Genomic DNA, 8,879 nt, shown 5'->3' with positions numbered 1-8,879 from the left:
CAGATTTCGGTTCCTGTTTTGGATGGCAAAAATTACAACCGATGGTGTGTGCAAATGAGGGTACTTTTTGATTACCACGAATTGCTAAGTGTCGTAGAGAATGGAGTAGCTGAAATTGCAGAAAATGCCAATGATGCCCAAAAGCTAGCCCACCGTGAGAGTAAGAAAAAGGACAAGAAGGCATTATATTTCATCCATCAAGGGGTGAATGATGAAGTGTTTGAGAAGATTGCAGATGCAACTACATCAAAGCAAGCATGGGATATCCTGATGATAGCATACAAAGGTGCAGAGAAAGTTAAGAAGGTGAAACTCCAAACCTTAAGACGTCAATATGAGCTCCTACAAATGGAGTCTTCTGAGACTATTGCCACTTATATCAGTCGAGTTCTTGCTTTGACAAACAAAAGCAAAATATATGGCGAGGAGTACAAAGAGCAGGCTAAAGTGGAGAAAATTTTGCGGACACTCACACCAAAGTTTGAGCACATTGTGGCAGCAATAGAAGAAGCCCATGATTTGTCCCAGATGACTATTGATGAGTTATCAGGCTCATTAGAAGCACATGAGCAAAGAATGAATGAGAAGCAAACAGAGAAACCGATTGAGCAAGCCTTCCAAAGCCAAGTGTCTATCAAAGGTAATCAAGGTGGTGAAACAAGTCAAAAGCATGGTGGTTCTCATGGTCGAGGACGAGGACGTGGTTTCTACTTCAACAAAGGTCGTGGTGATCATTACAACAACTTTGGAGTAGGTGGTGATGACCAAGCAAAATCAAACTTCGGCTATCGGCAGAATACAAGAGGTCGTGGTCGAGGCCGTGGACGTAGTAGAGGAAGGTATGACAAATCTCATGTTGAGTGTTATTCTTGTCATAAACGTGGGCATTATTCAAGTGAGTGCAGATCCAAGGAGAATGATCAGAAGGCTCATTATGTGCAAGAGCAAGATGACAGTGGAGATCATGCTCTTTTGATGGTTACATCAACAAATGAGGCTTCGAACTATCACACATGGTTTCTTGACACTGGATGCACTAATCATATGTGTGGGAAGAAGGAGTTCTTTGTTGATCTCGATGAGTCGTATCGATCTAAAGTCAAATTTGCAGATGAAAGCACTGTACCAGTGATGGGAAAGGGGAGGATTCTCATCAAGCTGAAGAATGGAGATCATAATTATATTTCAGATGTGTTCTATGTGCCGGATATGAAGAGCAATCTACTCAGTCTGGGTCAGTTGCTGGAAAAAGGTTACAATATGCTCCTACGTGATAATCAACTCTTCATTTTTGATGGAAAAGGTACACTTATTCTTAAGTCTCCCCTATCAAAGAATCGTATGTTTCGAGTTGACATTGCCAGTGAGGTTTACACTTGTCTTAGTGCTGTTTTAAAAGATGATTCTTGGTTATGGCATCTTCGTTTTGGTCATCTGAACTTTCGTAGTCTAAAGTTGCTTGCTCAAGAGAATATGGTGAAGGGCTTGCCTAGCATAAATCATCCAGAGCAATTGTGTGAAGCTTGTACTCTTGGGAAACACAACAGGTCACCATTTGTAGCTGGAAAGAATTGGCATGCAAAAAGGCCATTGGAGCTTGTTCATTCTGATGTCTGTGGCCCAATGAGTGTTGCATCAACTGGTAACAATAGGTATTTTCTTACCTTCATTGATGATTTTACTAGAAAAATTTGGGTTTATCTTCTCCAAAATAAGTCTGAAGTTCTGAGTTGTTTTAAGAAGTTTAAGGCTCATGTTGAAAGACAAAGTGGGCATCGTATCCAAACTTTACGAACTGATGGTGGGGGTGAATATACCTCTAATGAATTTCATGAGCATTGTGGAGAACAGGGAATACAACATCAAGTTACATGTCCATACACTCCACAGCACAATGGAGTTGCTGAGAGGAAGAACAGAACCATAATGGACATGACGAGAAGCATCTTAAAGGCCAAGGGAATGCCAAATTCTTTTTGGGGTGAAGCTGTTTCCTGTTCTGTTTATTTGTTAAACAGGTCTCCAACAAGAAGTCTTCAAAATATTACTCCTGTAGAAGCATGGAGTGGTTTCAAGCCAAGTGTGAAGCATCTTAAGGTGTTTGGCTCTATTGCATTTGCTCATGTGCCAGCACAAACAAGGACAAAGCTAGATGACCGTGGAGAGAAGACCATCTTTGTTGGGTATATTCGTGGTGGATACAAGTTGTTCAATCCTGTGACTAAAAGGGTGATTGTCAGTAGGGATGTGACTTTCGTAGAAGATGAAGCTTGGAGGTGGGATTTGGATACAAACAATGACTCCCAAAGGCGTTCTGTCACTATTCTTGAAGAAGATTCTCAGATTTCAGCAACCAATACTAATGAAGAAGCTGTTGCATCAGGTTCTACTACCCCAGAAATTCCCATGACATATTCTCTTGCTGAAACTGGAAGATTGAGGAGACAAAGACAACCACCAGTTACTTTACGGGATTATGAGGTAACATCTGATGATGCTATTGGTGATGATGGAAATCTGGTGCATTTTGCCATGTTTGCAGATTTAGAACCTGTGTTCTTTGAAGAAGCCATTCAAGATCCTAAATGGGTGACTGCTATGCTTGAGGAGATGAAGGCAATTGAGAAGAACAACACATGGGAGCTTACTGACTTACCACAGGGTCAAAAGGCAATTGATGTTAAATGGGTTTTCAAGACAAAGATGAAGTCCAATGGCGAGATTGAAAGGCATAAGGCAAGATTGGTTGCAAGAGGGTTTGAACAGCGTCCTGGCCATGATTATCAGGAGGTGTTCTCTCCAGTAGCTCGAATGGAGACCATTAGATTCATTATAGCTTGGGCTGCACAAAATCAATGGAAGATTAATCAAATGGATGTGAAGTCAGCGTTCTTGAATGGTCCTCTTGAAGAAGAAGTTTTTGTCAAGCAACCACCAGGATTCATGAAAGAAGGAAGTGAAGATAAAGTGTACAGATTGAAGAAAGCGCTTTATGGCTTGAAGCAAGCACCACGAGCATGGAACAAGCGCATTGATTCATTCTTTGTCAAGGCTGGATTCAAGAAATGTCCTTCTGAACATGCTTTATATGTAAAGCTCAATGGATCTGGTGATATTTTGATACTTTGCCTTTATGTTGATGATCTAATATTTACAGGCAACAACACTAGAATGATTGAAGACTTCAAGAGGTCTATGATGCATGAGTTCGAGATGACAGATCTTGGTTTAATGTCCTACTTTCTGGGTATAGAAGTGATGCAAAGAGAAGATGGGATTTTTATCTGTCAAAAGAGATATACTTCTGAACTGTTGAAGAAGTTTCATATGCATAATTGCAATCCAGCAAGAACTCCTGTGGAGGTTGGAACTAAACTGTTCAAGGAGGGTGATGAAGCACGTGTTAATCCCACTTTCTTCAAGCAACTTGTTGGGAGTTTGAGGTATCTCACATGCACAAGACCTGACATCTCCTATGGTGTTGGATTGATTAGCAAGTTCATGGAGTCTCCTCGTCAATCTCATTTGCAAGTTGCCAAGAGAATTATGAGGTACCTAAAGGGCACTTTTGATCATGGTCTATTTTACTCCTCATCTAGCAATTGTGCTCTTGTAGGTTATTCTGACAGTGACTGGGGTGGAGACTTCGATGATCGTAAAAGCACTACTGGTTATTGCTTTAATTTTGGTAGTACAGCTTGTTCATGGTCATCAAAAAAGCAGTCAATTGTTGCACTTTCAACTTGTGAAGCAGAGTATGTGGCGGCTGCGTCAAGTGCATGTCAGGCAATATGGTTGCAAAGCTTGAAGAATCAAGTTCGTATTCAAATTGAAGAACCTATGAAGATTTTAGTTGATAATATTTCAGCTATTAACTTGGCAAAGAACCCAGTCCAACACGGAAGGAGCAAGCATATTGACATACGATTTCATTATTTGCGAGATTTAATTGACAAAAGGGTGATTGAGTTAAAGTACTGCAAGTCCGAAAACCAGGTTGCTGATATACTCACTAAACCTTTGAAGTATGAAGCTTTTGTCAAGTTAAAGGGTATGATGGGAATATCTGCTCTACCGAATCAGGATTAAGGTGGGGATGTTGGAGTTAATCCCGATTCTAAAGCTAATTGTTTTTTGAATGAGTCATAGTTAGTGGAGTTTGTGTGTCCTGTTATTGTGGCTACTGATAGCCACGTTTCCATGTTTCCTTATTTTTAGTTTTTAGTTTGTAGTGGCTATAGTGGCTAGAGAATAGGAATTTTTTTTCTGCCTATTATAAATAGGTAATTGTTATTAGTTTAATGTATGAAAGTTATCTTTATTTTGTTTTCCAGCAATACAAAGTGTGTTTTCTCTTCCTCTGTTTTGTGGTTTTTTTTCTGCTTTTATCCCTTCTACTCCTTCAGCATGGGCTCTTGCCGTTCTTTCTATTTAACAAGGTAATTTTGGAAGCAGAGAGAGAGAGAGAGAGAGACAGAGAGAGAGAGAGGCTAATAGGCCTGTTCACACACAGCTTTGACCGCATGGACCCGGACAGGACGAACCGCGCGAGGGAGTCGGTGCCGGATGACGAGGACAGAGAATGACGGCGAGAGGAGAGTTTAAGTCCGGATTGGCTTCTCCTTTGTGCCGACGCGGGAGCGGTGCGGCCCATTGGGCTTTTCTGGCCTTGGAGGGACCGTACCTTCCCAAACAAATCATGTTTCTCTACAGTATAATATGAAGTTTATCACCAAATTGGAAATCGGTCTTCGCAATGCTGATTTGCACTCCTCTTTTTTTTTTTTTTTGGTGTACAAAAAGGAAAAGGCGGGAGGAAGGGACAAGCCCACCCCTGCGTAGCAGCTCCCACTGGACCCCCACCCCACCAGGAGAATGTTCGATGTGGGCAGAAATGATCATGTGTTGGGCACCCCAGCCGATTTTACTCATATCCTTCCCACCCGTGGGCCCGGCTCGGTTACCCCTCTGAGCTCCGGCACGAATACCACGTGTGAATACGTCACACCTGGCACCACCGAGACTACCAGTAGAGCGATACGCCCTTCTAGACCCCGTGTCCGAGCAGGGAGCATCTGGTCTCCACAATTTAATCGATGCCTGTGCGTTTCGAACTCGGAACCACTTGATTGGAAGTAAAGCCATGCTCCCAGTGGGTTACCATCTCAGCGGTGCACCCCTTGCTTTCTGAGTTCAACAGTCTTTTGAACTCATTGGAGAGCGCTGTGATCGCTGCCAATCAAGCTTGATAAATTGATCTCGGCCACCGTCGGAGAAAAGAGAAGGTCTTTAATTATGATTTTGATCGGTAAAGGAAAAATGTCCACAATCGAAAAGCCGCTGAAAAAGAGGGAATTAATGGTCCCTGCCCTCTTGATGTCCGTAGTGTGAAAGTTCTTAGCCACACAAGCATGGTCCTCCTTCCTCAACAACCCGGTCTCTCTCAGCTTTATCTAGCTCTCTAGATCACATTTGGTTTGACTGGCCCTTAACAAGGCTGATCAAGAAGAATTGGAAAGTGGTGGTTGGTTGGTTTTTGTTGGACCATCTGAATTCATGGGAACAACATAATCAGTAAACCAGATTTCTCCTACGGGGCTATGATTTTTTTTTCCTCCTCCTTTAAAATTTTAATAATTCCGGATCTCACTCAAAAAGACTAGCCAAAAGATATTATTTGAGTTTTTTAGCTTTGTATTAGTATTCGAGATCTGCCCAGCACATAGCTGATATGGGACTAAACACACGTCCGCGCGGATCCTCACATACTTTCCTCACTTTAAGCACTGACGTCCTCACCGGACTAAGAGTTCAAATCCATTCAAATTTAATTACAAACATCACACTCGTGGCCAACCCCAATGGGCCTATGCTATAAGGTCCTCTTATCCGCAAAGGCGATGAGCGAGATTTGCTCTAATATTATTTGTAACAACTCAAAGCCTGACCCAAAAAGACTGCCCAGAGATATTATTTGAATTACTTGGCTCTGTATAAATACTCAAGATCTATCCATCGCATATCTGATATGAGATTAAACACACGTTAGCGTGGGTCCACACAAAATCTCTGTGCTCTCATTTGCTTAATGAAAGTGATTAGATCCTGCCTAATCTTTTTTCAAGAAAAAGATATACTATCAAATTTTAAAAAAGATTTTTGTTTTTTAAATGATAGGGCAGTAAAGTGCTCGGGTCTAAACCCTAGAATGCCTGCTAGTGGAGCTAACAATTATTGGCAAACAGGAATATTGTTCTTAATCAAAATGTAATTAAATTTAAGAATCCAAATTAATCAACCTCTTTATGTACAATATAAAGGTAAAATCTTTATAGTATTAATTTGGGGCCAAATAATAGCTATCAATTACAGGATCCTTCTACTTACAACATCTCCATGGTGTACGTAGAACATCTCATTTCAATTTGTCACAAGAAATTGACTGACTTGGATTTTTAGAATGAACATTGGCTATGTGAAGCATATGACAGCCTAATGCTGCATCTCTCCGCACGTCCCACTCGTCACCAAACTAATGGTTGTTTTATAGATACCATGGACTCTGTTTACCAACATGCCACGGAGAATTCCTGCCGCATTAAGCCTGCCGATTTGATTCTACCAAAAATAAAAGAAGACTTCGGACTTGAATTCAGTTGCTCATCTATTCGTTCTCCGTTAGCCGGCGAATGTGGTAGAGTTTCAGCGTGTATATGTTTTTTGATTTCTTGGAGAGAAACTCTGGAGTTAGTCTAATTATCTGGGTTTATTTGTCAATCATTAGGTATGGCATTGACCGTCTCTTCAGCAGCCACGTGTGTTGGATCTTGGTTGAGGTAACCAACTTGTAATAGTAATAGAGTCACCATCATAACTAACTAAAATTTGTTACAGTTAGACTCGTGTATATATATTCTGTACATAATACATTATAAGCAGATAATTCATACACAAATCTAAAATTCGGAGATTTCATCTTCTCCTTTTCCCTCCGCCATTGAAGGATCCAAACTAAAAATTTATAAAAAAAAATATTATTAAAAATAAATTCGAATTTATGTGAAAACAAGTAAATAGGTTAAACAAAATCATTTTAGTCCCTAATACACACGAGTGGCTATTTCGAACCCTGAGGACCCAAGGGTTCCGAGGAGTCAAACGGCATTGCCATCACGGCGCGAATCACATGAATGATAGTTGAATAAAGCTAAAGAATGGAAAGCTCTTTCCTATCTCATATAATAGTGTCAAGGAACAAACATGTAAGTCGGATTTTTTTTGGTTGGTATGCTATTCAACGTTGATATTTCCATACAAAAGTCATTCGTGCTGTGGGAAAGGGAAAGGGAAATGTAATTGGTCTTGGTTTAGGATTTTCCTGCATCTTAGAATAAATTTATTGTTGAACTTTTAAACTACCCACCCTTGTGCTTACCGTTCCACGAGTGACTTTAAGTTAACATGACAACCAAATTCAGGTAGAACACCAGACCAGATCTAACCCATGACTATACTATATCATGCATGCTTTTAACTTTTTGATAGTGGGGTAGATGGTTTTAGCACGGTGGTCTCTTAGTGCGGCTTTCATTACATTTTCAACTTTCAATCATGGAATAAAAAACGATGTGTTACACATTTGTACTACTTCGAATTACTGTGCAATTTAGGCCCAACATGTACATTGAAGAGACTTTATTTCCATTAGAACATGATGTAATACATATCATTTTTTTTTTTGTGAGAAATAATTCACGTCCTATATTCAAATGTATGCCTGGCAGATATGAGTCATGCTATTAACATGGTCATTAAAAATGAGATCTATTGAGCGTGACTCTCAAAGTATTATGCATTGCATTCTGCTCTTACAAAAACTAATATTTTCCCTTGCATGACAAGTCAGAATGGCACTGCTCAGATTAAATATTGCCATTTATTATGCAAGCGAAGAAAGAATTAATTTTAGAAGTTTAAGAGACAAAACTCTATTGTAGTTTTGTTAGACCAAAGGATTGTTTATACCCATGCAATTCTAACACATAACAGCCGATCAACGTGCTTCATTATTATATAATTGTTCTATGGAAGCTCTCTTTGGAGAGAGAGAGAGAGAGAGAGAATAGCAATCAAGTTTATGATCTCATGAATCATTTGTTTGTATGCAAATGTGTGCGTGCGCATACAGATTGGCAGGGGCACCATCAAGATTGTTAAGAGGATATCAAGTGGAGGAAATGCGTTGTGGTCCACCAGATGGACCCCGCACGGTAGATGGTTGTGTGGTTGCGGTGCCCTAGTTTGTTCGGCTAAACGGATAAGTCTAAATGGGCGATAAGCCCGAGAGGGATAGGCGGTCAAGCTCTGCCGAATGCTGCAGGTACGACGATTTCTAGTTTTCTACTTCTCTAGAGGTTGCGTCAAAAGAAAAAAAAAAAAAAAGAGAAAGAAACATGGCTGAGGCATACCTCGCAGCGTGGTAGGTGGTAGTTTAGGGGTAGCTCAAGATTGGTCCTATTAATTTGCTGGTCCGTCTCATCTAGACCTAGCCTCCGTCGCCAACGAAGCGATGACCGCATGAACGCTTCCAACTTTCCTTCTGAAATTTTTAGTGCAACGCACCTAGATATAATATTATTTGATCAGATGAGCTCGCTCTTCTTTATTAATGACGTGTCATCCATGACAAAAGAGGAAAAGAACACCATAGCTTGTTTCATGGATTTAGAAAGGAAAAGGATGGAATGGACCATTGCATCGGTTCCTTCTTTATTTAGGTACACGGTTCGTGCACGTTCCTCTCGTGTTGAAGAATTGCGAGGCTTGTTTACTCCTTTGGGAAGACCTCCATTGAGGGATATGCTTGCACTCAATCAGCA

This window comes from Phoenix dactylifera, unplaced genomic scaffold (genome assembly GCF_009389715.1).
Source record: "Phoenix dactylifera cultivar Barhee BC4 unplaced genomic scaffold, palm_55x_up_171113_PBpolish2nd_filt_p 000046F, whole genome shotgun sequence".
Lineage (NCBI taxonomy): Eukaryota > Viridiplantae > Streptophyta > Magnoliopsida > Arecales > Arecaceae > Phoenix > Phoenix dactylifera.
The sequence above is the reverse complement of the archived record's forward strand: the minus strand, read 5'-3'. Positions refer to the sequence as shown.